Here is a 14,920-nt window from a genome sequence, read left to right as displayed (position 1 = left end):
ACACAGTGTCTAGGCTGATAGGGGTAAATATTTCACATAGTATCCAGGCTGATTGTGGTAAATATTTCACACAGTATCCAGCGTGATAGGGGTAAGTATTTCACACAGTGTCCAGGCTGATACTGGTAAATATTTCACACCGTCTCCTGTCTGATAGGGGTAAATATTACACACAATTTCCTGGCTGATCGGGGTAAATATTTCACACAAATCCACTCATTTAGGGGTAAATAATTCACACTGTTTCCAGGCGGATAGGGGTAAATATTTCACACAGTCTCCACGCTGATAGTGGTAAATATTTCACAGATATTCAGGTTGATAGGGGTAAATATTGCACACAGCCCACAGACTGATAGGGGTAAATATTTCACACAGTACCTAAGCTGATAGGGGTAAATATTTCACACAGTTCTCAGGCTGATAGGGGTAAATAATTAACACAGTCTCCAGGCTGATATGGATAGATATTTGACATTATATCCGGTATGATACGGGTAAATATTTCACACAGTATCCAGGTTGATAGGGGTAAATATTACACACAGTCTCCAGGCTGATACAGGTAATTATTTCATACAATGTCCAGGCTGATAGTGGTAAATATTTCACACATTCTCCAGGCTGATAGGGTAAATATTTCACACAGTATCCAGGCTGAAAGAGGTGAATATTTCACACAATATCCAGGCTGATAGGGGTAAATATTTCATACATTATCCATGCTGATTGGGGGAAATATTACATACAGTCTCCAGGCTGATAGGGGTAAATATTTCACACAAAATCCAGGCTGATACGGGTACATATTTCACACAATATCCAGGCTGATAGGGGTAAATATTTCACACAATAGCCAGGCTGATAGGGGTAAATATTTCACACAGTCTCAAAGCTGATAGGGGTAAATATTACACACGGTCTCCAGGCTCATAGAGGTAAATATTGCATACAGTCTCCGTGCTGATAGGGGTAAATATTACAGACAGTCTCCGGGCTGAAAGGGGTAAATATTTCACACTGTGTCCATGATGATAGGGGTAAATATTTCACACAGTGTCTAAGCTGATAGGGGTAAATATTTCACTCAGTCTCCAGGCTGCTAGGGGTAAATATTTCAAACCATCTCCAGTCTGATACGGGTAAATATTACACACAGTGTCCAGACTGATAGGGGTAAATATTTCACACAGTGTCCAGACTGATAGGGGTAAATATCTCACACAGTGTCCAGGCTGATAGGGGTAAATATTTCACGCAATGTCCAGTCATATTGGGCTAAATATTTCACACAGTGTCCAGACTGACAGGGGTAAATATTTCACACAGTGTCCAGGCTGATATGGGAAAATATTTCACACAGTGTCCAGGCTGATAGCAGTAAATATTTCGCACAGTATCCAGGCGGTTGGGGTTCATATTTCACACAGCCTCCAGGCTGATATGGTTAAATATTTCACACAGACTGCAGGCTAATAGGGGTAAATATTTCACACTGTCTCCAGACTGATAGGGGTAATTATTTCACACAATATCCAGGCCAATAGGGGTAAATAGTTCACACATTCTCGAGGCTGATAGGGTAAATATTTCACACAGTATCCAGGCTGATATTGTTAAATATTTCACACAGTAAGAAGGTTGATAGTGCTAAATATATCCCACAGTCTCCAGGCTGATAGGGATAATTATTTCACACATTCTCCAGGTTGATAGGGGTAAATATTTCACACAGTCTCCAGGCTGATAGGGTAAAGAATTCACACAGTATCCCGGCTGATAGGGGTAAATATTACACACAGTCTCCAGGCTGATACAGGTAATTATTTCACACAATGTCAAGGCTGATCGAGGTAATTATTTCACACAATGTCCAGGCTGATAGTCGTAAATATTTCACACATTCTCCAGGCTGATAGGGTAAATATTTCACACAGTATCCAGGCTGAAAGAGGTGAATATTTCACACAATATCCAGGCTGATAGGGGTAAATATTTCATACATTATCCAGGCTGATTGGGGGAAATATTACATACAGTCTCCAGGCTGATAGGGGTAAATATTTCACACATTCTCCAGGCTGATAGGGTAAAGAATTCACACAGTATCCCGGCTGATAGGGGTAAATATTACACACAGTCTCCAGGCTGATACAGGTAATTATTTCACACAATGTCAAGGCTGATCGAGGTAATTATTTCACACAATGTCCAGGCTGATAGTGGTAAATATTTCACACATTCTCCAGGCTGATAGGGTAAATATTTCACACAGTATCCAGGCTGAAAGAGGTGAATATTTCACACAATATCCAGGCTGATAGGGGTAAATATTTCATACATTATCCAGGCTGATTGGGGGAAATAGTACATACAGTCTCCAGGCTGATAGGGGTAAATATTTCACACAATATCCAGGCTGATACGGGTACATATTTCACACAATATCCAGGCTGATAGGGGTAAATATTTCACACAGTATCCAGGCTGATGGGGGTAAATATTACACACAGTCTCCAGGCTCATAGAGCTAAATATTTCACACAGACTCCGTGCTGATAGGGGTAAATATTTCACAGTCTCCGGGCTGATAGGTGTAAATATTTCACACTGTGTCCAGGCAGATAGGGGTAAATATTTCACTCACTCTCCAGGATGCCAGGGCTAAATATTTCACACAATCTCCAGGCTGATAGGGGTAAATATTTCACACAGTGTCCAGGCTGATAGGGGTAAATATTTCACGCAGTATCCAGACTGATAGGGGATAATATTTGACACAGTATCTAGACTGATAGGGGTAAATATTTCACACAGTGTCCAGACTCATAGTAGTTAATATGTCAAACATTATCCAGGCTGATAGTGGTAAATATTTCACACAGTATCCAGGCTGATAGGGGTAAATATATCACACAGTATCCAAGCTGATAGGGGTAAATATTTCACACATTCTCCACGCTGATAGGGGTAAAAATTTCACACATATACAGGTTGATAGGGGTAAATATTGCACACAGTCTCCAGGATGATAGGGGTAAATATTTCACACAGTACCTAAGCTGATAGGGGTAAATATTTCACACAGTTCTCAGGCTGATAGGGGTAAATATTTCACACAGTCTCCAGGCTGATATGCATAGATATTTGACATTATATCCAGTATGATAGGGGTAAATATTTCACACAGTATCCAGGTTGATAGGGGTAAATATTACACACAGTTTCCAGGCTGATACGGGTAATTATTTCAAACAATGTCAAGGCTGATCGAGGTAATTATTTCACACATTCTCCAGGTTGATAGGGGTAAATATTTCACACATTCTCCAGGCTGATAGGGTAAAGAATTCACACAGTATCCCGGCTGATAGGGGTAAATATTTCAGACAGTATCCAGCCAAATAGAGGTAAATCTTTCACACAGTATCCAGGCTGATAGGGCTAAATATTTCACACAGTATCCAGGCTGATAGGGTTAAATATTTCTCACAGTCTCAAAGCTGATAGGGGTAAATATCACACACGGTCTCCAGGCTCATAGAGGTAAATATTTCACACAGTCTCCGGGCTGATAGGGGTAAATATTTCACACTGTGTCCAGGATGATAGTGGTAAATATTTCACACAGTGTCCAGGCTGATAGGGGTAAATATTTCACTCAGTCTCCAGGATGCTAGGGGTAAATATTTCACACAATCTCCAGGCTGATAGGGGTAAATATTACACACAGTGTCCAGACTGATAGGGTTAAGTATTTCACACAGTGTCCAGACTGATAGGGGTAAATATTTCACACAGTGTCCAGGCTGATAGCGGTAAATATTTCACACAGTATCCAGGCGGTTGGAGTTCATATTTCACACAGCCTCCAGGCTGATAGGGTTAAATATTTCACACAGTCTGCAGGCTGATAGGGGTAAACATTTCACACTGTCTCCTGGCTGATAGGGGTAAATATTACACACAATGTCAAGGCTGATAGGGGTAAATATTTCACACAAATCCACGCATATAGGGGCAAATATTACACACTGTTTCCAGGTTGATAGGGGTAAATATTTCACAGAGTATCCAGGCTGATAGCGGTAAATATTTCACACAATATCCTGGCTGATAGGGGTAAATATTTCACACAATATCCTGGCTGATATGGGTAAATATTACACACAATATCCAGGCAGATAGGGGTAAATATTTCACACAATATCCAGGCTGATAGGGCTAAATATTTCACACAATATCCAGGCTGATGGGGGTAAATATTTCACACAATATCTAGGCTGATAGGGGTAAATATTTCACACATTCTCCAGGCTGATAGGGGTAAATATTTCACACATTCTCAAAGCTGATAGGGGTAAATATTACACATGGTCTCCAGGCTCATAGAGGTAAATATTTCACACAGACTCCGTGCTGATAGGGGTAAATATTTCACACAGTCTCCGGGCTGATAGCGGTAAATATTTCACACAGTGTCCAGGATGATAGGGGTAAATATTTCACTCAGTCTCCAGGATTCTAGGGCTAAATATTTCACACAATCTCCAGGCTGATAGGGGTAAATATTGCACACAGTCTCCAGACTGATAGGGGTAAGTATTTCACACTGTGGCCAGACTGATCGGGGTAAATATTTCACACAGTGTCCAGGCTGATAGGGGTAGATATTCCACACAGTGTCCAGACTGACAGGGCTAAATATTTCACACCATGTCCAGACTGATAGGGGTAAATATTTCACACCATATGCAGGCTGATAGGGATAATTACTTTACACAGTCTCCAGGCTGATAGGGTAAATAATACACACAGTATCCGGGCTGATAGGGGTAAATATTTCAGACAGTATCCTGGCAAATAGAGGTAAATATTTCTCACAGTATCCACGCTGATAGGGCTAAATATTTCACACAGTGTCCAGACTGATAAGGGATAATATTTGACACAGTATCTAGGCTGATAGGGGTAAATATTTCACACAGTGTCCAGACTCATAGTAGTAAATACGTCACACATTATCCAGGCTGATAGGAGTAAATATTTCACACAGTTTCCAAGCTGATAGGGGTAAATATTTCACACAGTATCCAGGTTGATAGGGGTAAATATTTCACACTGTGTCCAGATTGATAGAAGGAAATATTTCGCACAGAGTCTAGGCTGATAGGGGTAAGTATTTCACACAGTGTCCAGGCTGATACTGGTAAATATTTCACACCGTATCCAGCGTGATAGGGGTAAATATTACACACAATTTCCTGGCTGATCGGGGTAAATATTTCACACAAATCCACTCATTTAGGGGTAAATATTTCACACTGTTTCCAGGCGGATAGGGGTAAATATTTCACACAGTCTCCACGTTGATAGGGGTAAATATTTCACAGATATTCAGGTTGATAGGGGTAAATATTGCACACAGCCCACAGACTGATAGGGGTAAATATTTCACACAGTACCTAAGCTGATAGGGGTAAATATTTCACACAGTTCTCAGGCTGATAGAGGTAAATATTTCACACAGTCTCCAGGCTGATATGGATAGATATTTGACATTATATCCGGTATGATACGGGTAAATATTTCACACAGTATCCAGGTTGATAGGGGTAAATATTACACACAGCCTCCAGGCTGATACAGGTAATTATTTCACACAATGTCAATGCTGATCGAGGTAATTATTTCACACAATGTCCAGGCTGATAGTGGTAAATATTTCACACATTCTCCAGGATGATAGGGTAAATATTTCACACAGTATCCAGGCTGAAAAAGGTGAATATTTCACACAATATCCAGGCTGATAGGGGTAAATATTTCATACATTATCCAGCCTGATTGGGGGAAATATTACATACAGTCTCCAGGCTGATAGGGGTAAATATTTCACACAATATCCAGGCTGATACGGGTACATATTTCACACAATATCCAGGCTGATAGGGGTAAATATTTCACACAGTATCCAGGCTGATTGTGGTAAATATTTCACACAGTATCCAAGCTGATAGGGGTAAATATTTCACACAATATCCTGGCTGATAGGGGTAAATATTTCACACAATAGCCAGGCTGATAGGGGTAAATATTTCACACAGTCTCAAAGCTGATAGGGGTAAATATTACACACGGTCTCCAGGCTCATAGAGGTAAATATTGCACACAGTCTCCGTGCTGATAGGGGTAAATATTACAGACAGTCTCCGGGCTGAAAGGGGTAAATATTTCACACAATATCTAGGCTGATAGGGGTAAATATTTCACACATTCTCCAGGCTGATAGGGGTAAATATTTCACACATTCTCAAAGCTGATAGGGGTAAATATTTCACACAGTACCTAAGCTGATAGGGGTAAATATTTCACACAGTTCTCAGGCTGATAGGGGTAAATATTTCACACAGTCTCCAGGCTGATATGGATAGATATTTGACATTATATCCGGTATGATACGGGTAAATATTTCACACAGTATCCAGGTTGATAGGGGTAAATATTACACACAGTCTCCAGGCTGATACAGGTAATTATTTCACACAATGTCCAGGCTGATAGTGGTAAATATTTCACACATTCTCCAGGCTGATAGGGTAAATATTTCACACAGTATCCAGGCTGAAAGAGGTGAATATTTCACACAATATCCAGGCTGATAGGAGTAAATATTTCATACATTATCCATGCTGATTGGGGGAAATATTACATACAGTCTCCAGGCTGATAGGGGTAAATATTTCACACAAAATCCAGGCTGATACGGGTACATATTTCACACAATATCCAGGCTGATAGGGGTAAATATTTCACACAATAGCCAGGCTGATAGGGGTAAATATTTCACACAGTCTCAAAGCTGATAGGGGTAAATATTACACACGGTCTCCAGGCTCATAGAGGTAAATTTTTCACACAGTCTCCGGGTTGATAGGGGTAAATATCTCACACTGTGTCCAGGATGATAGAGGTAAATATTTCACACAGTGTCCAGGCTGATAGGGGTAAATATTTCACACAATATCCAGGCCGATAGGTGTAAATATTTCACACAGTATCCAGGCTGATATTGTTAAATATTTCACACAGTATCCAGGCTGATAGGGGTAAATATTTCACACAGTATCCAGCGTGATACAGCTAAATATTTCACACAGTCTCCAGGCTGATAGTGGTAAATATTTCACACAGTCTCCAAGCTGATAGGCGTAAATATTTCTCACAGTCTCCAGGCTGATAGCGGTAAATATTTCACACAGTATCCAGACTGACAGGGGTAAATATTTCACACAGTTTCCAGGCTGATTGTGGTAAATATTTCACACAGTATCCAGGCTTATAGGGGTAAATATTTCACATAGTCTCCAGGCTGATAGGGTTAAATATTACACACAGTTTTCTGACTTATAGGGCTGAATATTTCGCACAGTGTCCAGACAGATTGGGGTAAATATTTCACTCAGTATCCGGACTGATAGGGGTAAATATTTCACACACTGTCCAGGCTGATAGGGGTAAATATTTCACACAGTGTCCTGACTGACAGGTCTAAATATTTCACACAGTGTCCAGACTGATAGGGGTAAATATTTCACTCAGTGTCCAGGCTGATATGTGTAAATTTCACACAGTCTCCACGCTGATAGGTGTAAATATTTCACATATTCTCCAGGCTGATAGGGGTAAATATTTCACACAGTACCTATGCTGATAGGGGTAAATATTTCACACAGTCCTCAGGCTGATAGGGGTAAATATTTCATACAGTCTCCAGGCTGATATGGATAGATATTTGGCATCATATCCAGTATGATAGTGGTAAATATTTCACACAGTCTCCAGGCTGATAGAGGTAATTATTTCACACAATGTCCAGGCTGATAGGGTTAAATATTTCAGACATTCTCCAGGCTGGTAGGGTAAATATTTCACACAGTATCCAGGCTGATAGAGGTAACTATTTCACACAATATCCAGGCTGATAGCGGTAAATATTTCATACAGTCTCCAGGCTGATAGGGTTAAATATTTCACACAGTCTGCAGCCTGATAGGGGTAAATATTTCACACAGTCTCCAGGCTGATAGGGGTGATTATTTCACACAATATCCAGGCCGATAGGGGTAAATATTTCACACAGTATGCAGGCTGATATTGTTAAATATTTCACACAGTATCCTGGCTGATAGGGTTAAATATTTCACACAGTATCCAACGTGATAAGGGTAAATATTTCACACAGTCTCCAGGCTGATAGTGGTAAATATTTCTCACAGTCTCCAAGCTGATAGGGGTAAATATTTCTCACAGTCTCCAGGCTGATAGCGGTAAATATTTCACACAGCATCCAGGCTGATAGGGGTAAATATTTCACACAGTATCCAGGCCGATAGGGGTAAATATTTCACACAGTTTCCAGGCTTATAGGGGTAAATATTTCACACAGTCTCCAACCTGTTTGGGGTAAATATTTCACACAGTCTCCCGGCTGAAAGGGGTACATATTTCACACAGTATCCAGGCCAATAGGGGTAAATATTTCACTCAGTCTCCAGACTGATACGGTTAAATATAACACACATTCTCCACGCTGATAGGGGTAAATATTACACACAGTCTCCAAGCTGTTACAGGTAAATATTTCACTCAATATACAGGCTGATAGGGATAAATAATTCACACAGTATCCAGGCTGATAGGGGTAAATATTTCTTACAGTATCCAGGCAAATAGAGGTAAATATTTCACACAATGTCCAGACTCATAGTGGTAAATATGTCACACATTATCCAGGCTGATAGGGGTAAATATTTCACACAGTATCCAGGGTGATAGGGGTAAATATTTCACACAGTATCCAGGCTGATGGGGGTAAATATTTCCAACAGTATCCAGGCTGATAGGGGTAAATATTTCACCCCGTATCCAGACTGATAGGGGTAAATAATTCACACAGTATCCAGCGTGATAGGGGTAAATATTTCACACAGTCTCCAGGCTGATGGGGGTACATGTTACACACAGTATCTGGTGATTTTCATTACTCATTCACTACATTATTTTTATTAACTGTACTATTCTACTTGAACTGAACGATTCCATCACCTTGAAACTGCGGCACTCCTCACTTCTCCCCACCTCCGCCTCTCCTACCGTCAACCAGCTCAGACACCTCACTTTGTTTGAGCTCTGGCTTCTTATAGAATTACAGAACTGGCCATACTGCTTCGTGCTGGTGTTTCTGCTCCAAACAAGGCTCCTTCCTCACCCTCCCCATTACATCACATCACATCAGCATAACCTTCTGTTCTCTCTTTCCCTCCTGTGTCTAGCTAGCCTCCCTGTAAAGGAATCTGCTCCCTGTGGCAGTGAGTTCCACATTTTAAACAACAATTATTTGTTAATCAGATGTGCGCTTTGCTGGCTAGGCCAGCATTTATTGCCCATCCCTCATTGCCCTTGAGAAGGTAGTGGTGAGCTGCTTTCTTGAACCGCTGCAGTCCCTGTGGTGTAGGTAAACCCACAGTGCTGTAAGGGAGGGAGTTCCTCGGTTTTGACCCAGCGACAGTGAAGGAACGTTGATATATTTCCAAGTTGGGATGGTGAGTGATTTGGAGGGGAACTTCCAGGTGGTGGTGTTCCCATCTATCTGCTGCCCTTGTCCTTCTAGATGGTAGTGGTCGTGGGTTTGGAAGGTGCTGTCTAAGCAGCCTTGGTGAGTTGCTGTAATGCATCTTGTAGATGGTACACATTGCTGCTACTGTGCATCGGTGGTGGAGGGAGTGAATGTTTGTGAATGTGGTACCAATCAAGTGGACTGCTTTGTCCTGGATGGTGTCGAGTTTTTGAGTGTTCTGGGAACTGCAGTCATCCAGGTAAGTGGGGAGTGTTCCATCACACGCGTGACTTGTGCCTTGTAGATGGTGGACAGGCTTTGGGGAGGCAGAAGGTGAGTTATTCGCCACATAATTCACAGCCCATGACCTGGTCTTATAGCCACAGTATTTATATGGCAAGTCCAGTTCAGTTTCTCGTTAATGATAATCCTCAGGATGTTGATAGTGGGTATTCAGCAATGGTGATGCCATCGAATGTCAAAGGATGATGGTTAGATTCTCTTTTGTTGGAGATGGTCATTGCCTGGCACTTGTGTGGCACGAATTTACTTGCCACTTGTCAGCCCAAGCCTGGATGTTGTCCAGGTCTTGATGCATTTGGACATGGACTGCTTCAATATCTGAGGAGTCATGAATGGTGCTGAACATTATGCAATCATCAGTGAACATCCCACTAATGACCTTATAATAGAAGGAAGGTCACTGATGAAGCAGCTGAAAATGGCTGGGCCGAGGACACCACCCTGAGGAACTCCTGCAGTGATGTCCTGGAGCTGAGACGATTGACCTCCAACAACCACAACCATCTTCCTTTGTGCTGGGTGTGACTCCAACCAGTGGACAATTTTCCCCCCGGATTTCCATTGACCCCAGTTTTGCAAGGGCTCCTTGATGCCACACTCTGTCAAATGTGGCCTTGATGTCAAGGGCAGTCACTCTCACCTCACCTCAGGAGTTCAGCTCTCTTTTCATGTTTGGACCGAGGCTGTAATGAGGTCAGGAGCTGAGTGGTGCTGGCGGAACCCAAACTGACCATGAATGAGCAGGCTATTGCTAAGCAAGTGCCGCTTGATAGCACTGTTAATGAACCCTTCCATTACTTTACTGATGGTCAAGAATAGACTGACGGGGCGGTGATTGGCCAGATTGGATTTGTCCTGCTTTTTGTGTACAGGACATACCTGGGCAATTTTCCAAATAGCTGGGGTAGATGCCAGTATTGTAACTGTACTGGAACAGCTTGGCTTGGGGCGCAGCAAGTTCTGGAGCACAAGTCTTCAGTACTGTTGCTGGAATATTGTCAGGGCCCATAGCCTTTGCAGTATCCAATGCCTTCAGCCATTTCTTGATATCACGTGGAGTGAATCGAATTGGCTGAAGTCTAGTATCTGTGATGCTGGGGACCTCTGGAGGAGGCCAAGATGGATCATGCACTTGGCACTTCTCGCTGAAGGTTGTTGCAAATGCTTCAGCCTTATCTTTTGCACTAATGTACTGGGCTCCCCCATCATTGAAGATTGAGATATTTGTGGAGCATCCTCCTCCAGTGACAAAAACAAAAAACTGCGGATGCTGGAAATCCAAAACAAAAACAGAATTTCCTGGAAAAACTCAGCAGGTCTGGCAGCATCAGCGGAGAAGAAAAGAGTTGACGTTTCGAGTCCTCATGACCTTTCGACAGAGTTCTGTTGAAGTGTCATGAGGACTCGAAACGTCAACTTTTTTCTTCTCCGCTGATGCTGCCAGACCTGCTGAGTTTTTCCAGGTAATTCTGTTTTTGTATCCTCCTCCAGTGAGTTGCTTAATTGTCCACCACCATTCACGACTGGATGCGGCAGGACTGCAAAGCTTAGATCTGATCCATTGGTTGTGGGATCACTTAGCTCTGTCTATCACTTGCTGCTTATGCTGTTTGGCACACGAGTAGTCCTGTGTTATAGCTTCACCAGGTTGACACCTCATTTTTAGGTATGCCTGGTGCTGCTCCTGGCATGCCCTCCTGCATGCTTCATTGAACCAGGGTTGATCCCCTTGCTTGATGGTAATGGTAGAGTGGGAGATATGCCAGGCCAAGAGGCTAAAGATTGTGTTCGGGTACAACTCTGCTGCTGCTGGTTGTTATGACACAGCAGTTGGCAAAGGCTGAGTCGGTTCAATCCCAGAGGCAAACTTTAACAACTGTCATAACCTATATCTTCAATTGGTATGTTTGAGATGCAGCTCTGAATTTGGAAGTAAAACCACCAAGCCTCGAGGTTTTTTATATAAACTAAATTAAACATTTATTAATTTAACCACAGACTAAACACATACACATGTCTACAAATTACTACCACAATGACTTTTAAACAAATCCCCAAATTAATCACCCGCAGGTAAATTTTCACCAAGGCAACAATAACCCATAGACTTTAAACAGACACCAGGCAAAGCACATTTGGCCTTACAGATTTGAAATGAGGTTCATTGCAATTTGGACCGTTTGCAGATACAGTTGTAGGGCTTACAGGCTGGTTAGCTCTCACATGCCTCTGACCTGCACATACACAATTCCTTTCTGTTTATACCTCGCCTTCCCTTTGAATATAAATTCTCATTGTATCACTAGGTCTTTGGACTCCACCTCTTCTAACAATAAAACCCCTTTGATAGCACCAATTTTATTAGTAATATAAACACATTGCTTGGCGTCTCCTAGCTGGGTGCAAGATTTCACTCCCTTCCTTTGAATGGTTTATTCAACAAATGCAAATGTAGCTCTTTACCTTCTAGCCTTACGTTTATCTAATTAACATCTCAAATTAGTATATATCAAAGCACCCAGGCTAGCTGACTTTAATCCAATTAAGTCACACACAGACACAGACCCCACTACAAGTCCAATATAAAAATAATTTCCAATAACATTATACGCATTAATACCTCTTCATAACACTGATGGCCCACAGCACCTTGTGGATGCCCAGTTTTCAGTTGTTACATCTGTTTGAAATCAATCCCATTTAGCATGGTGGTAGTGCCACACAACATGATGGATGTAATCCTCAATGTGAAGATGGGACTTCACCTCACAACGACTGTGTGGTGGTCAGTCCTGCCAATACTGTCATGGACAGATGCATCTGCGGCAGGCAGGTTGGTGAGGATGAGGTCAAGTATGTTTATCCCTTTTATTGGTTCCCTCACCAACTGCCGCAGACCTAGTCTAGCAGCTATGTCCTTTAGGACCAGGCCAGCTCGGTCAGTCCTGGTGCTGCTGAGCCAATCTTGGTGATGGACATTGAAGTCCCCCACCCAGAGTACATTCTCACCACTCTGTGGATAAGAAGTTTCTCTGAATTCCCTACTGGATTCAGGAGTGACCATCTGACATTTACTGTGCCTAGTTCTGATCACAATTGGAAACACTTTCTTTATATCAGCCCTTTCGAGCTCCTTTCATAATTTAAACAACTCTATCAGGTCACCCCCTCAGTCTTCGGTTTTCTCAAGGAATAAGCCAAGCCTGTTCATCCATTCCTGATGATTATAATCTCTCAGCTCTGGGATCATTCGTCTCTCTTCTCCATTCCATCTGTGTTTTTCTGCATTCCAGATCTTGTCCCTTTACCTTCCCTGCACTGTGGATCATGAGTGTACCAACAGTGTGACACCTCCCTCTCTCTGTCCCTCTTTCCCTCCCTCTCTCCCACCCTCTCTCCCTCCCTCCCTCTCTCTCATCCTCTCTCTCATCCTCTCTCCTCTCCCTACCCCTCTCCCTCCCTCTCTCCCGCCCTCTTTCTCCGTTCCGCCCACCCTCCCTCCCTCTCTCCCTCTGTCTCTGCCTCCCTCCCTATCTCCCTCTCTCCCTCCCCCTCTCCCTCCCTCTCTCCTGCCCTCTCTCTCCTTCCTTCCTCCTACCCTCCTTCTCTCTCTCTTCCCCGTCCCTCCCTCCCTCTCCCCATCCTTCTCTGCCTCCCTCCTTCTCTCCCTCCCTCCCTTTCTCCCTCACTCTCTCCCTCCCTCCCTCCCACCCTCTCTCCTGCACTCTCTGCCTCCATCCCTCTCTCTCTCCATCTCTCCCCCTCTCTCTCCCTCTCCCCTCCCTCTCCTCCCTCCCACCCTCTCTCCTGTGCTCTCTGCCTCCATCCCTCTCTCTCTCCCTCCCTCCCCCTCTCCCTCTCTCTTTCCCTCCACCCCTCCCTCTCCTCCCTCCAACTATCTCTCCTGAAAATGCTGATCACTGTTAGATGTAAAGGTGCAATGGAGATATTCAGATTCCTGTGGCTCACACTCCAGACAGAGAGGCTCAGCTTCCTGACATGGGTTTAGAGTCAGTCTCTGAGTGACAGGGTGGCAGTGGAGAGCTCAGGAAGAGGAGAGGTGGAGGAGGGGGAGGTGGAGTGCAGCGCTGATTCACAAGAATGATCCCAGAGTTAAAGGGTTAAATTACAAACTCAGGTTGCATAGTCTGGGCAAGTACTCCCTCAAGTATAGAAGATGAAGGAGTGATTTAATTGAAGCTGATTAAAAGATTTGATAAGGTAGATAAACCTGACAGAGAGAAACAGTTTCATCTGGTGGGAAAAGTTTTGAACCTTATATTTAGAGCCAGGTTGTTCTCTGTACACAAGTGTACATTAAAGGGTTAACATCAGAAACTTACATGATGCTGATGTAATAATGATGTCAGATCACATGACTGAGAAGTAAGAGATCTAGAAGGAGAAGAAGCTCCAACCTCGTGTCAATGTCCAAATGTGTAAATACTCGCTGTAAATACAGAGCGATGGTTTTAAGAAACTACATACTCGAGCAGCAACTTTTGGAGAATAGACAATCCCCAAAACCCCTGCCTGGACCCTGACCACACAACAAAACCCGATGGCAGTGAGTAAAAGGCCCAGCGAACCTTAAAAAGAAGAGACGGGGTGGAAGTTCCCATGCCCTTTGGCATTGGGTGTCATGGTGGGTGTGAGTGGACAATATGGCGGGAAGGCCAAAATCGGTTTCATGCCATCATGAAACCAGCTTACAATCGTCCGTGCCGCCCATCAATAACGGGTCATATTTCCCACCACTGCACGATAGGAATGTCAACTTTAATCCATCTGCTTTCATTATTAGCCATGCTTAGCGGTATCATCTCCCCCAGGTCAAATTTACTGCCCACATCAGTGGGAAAATGCACCTTGACAAATGTGAGGTGCAGAAGTTGGGACTTACTGTCAGAGCCTTGCTCCCATCGTAGACACCCGAGGAGCGGAAGATGCTGGGACCCCGACAGAACCAGACCCTGGAGGAACATGTGCACTGCCTGT

This window comes from Carcharodon carcharias, chromosome 17 (assembly GCF_017639515.1).
Source record: "Carcharodon carcharias isolate sCarCar2 chromosome 17, sCarCar2.pri, whole genome shotgun sequence".
NCBI classification, from domain to species: domain Eukaryota; kingdom Metazoa; phylum Chordata; class Chondrichthyes; order Lamniformes; family Lamnidae; genus Carcharodon; species Carcharodon carcharias.
This window is presented reverse-complemented; position numbering follows the sequence as displayed.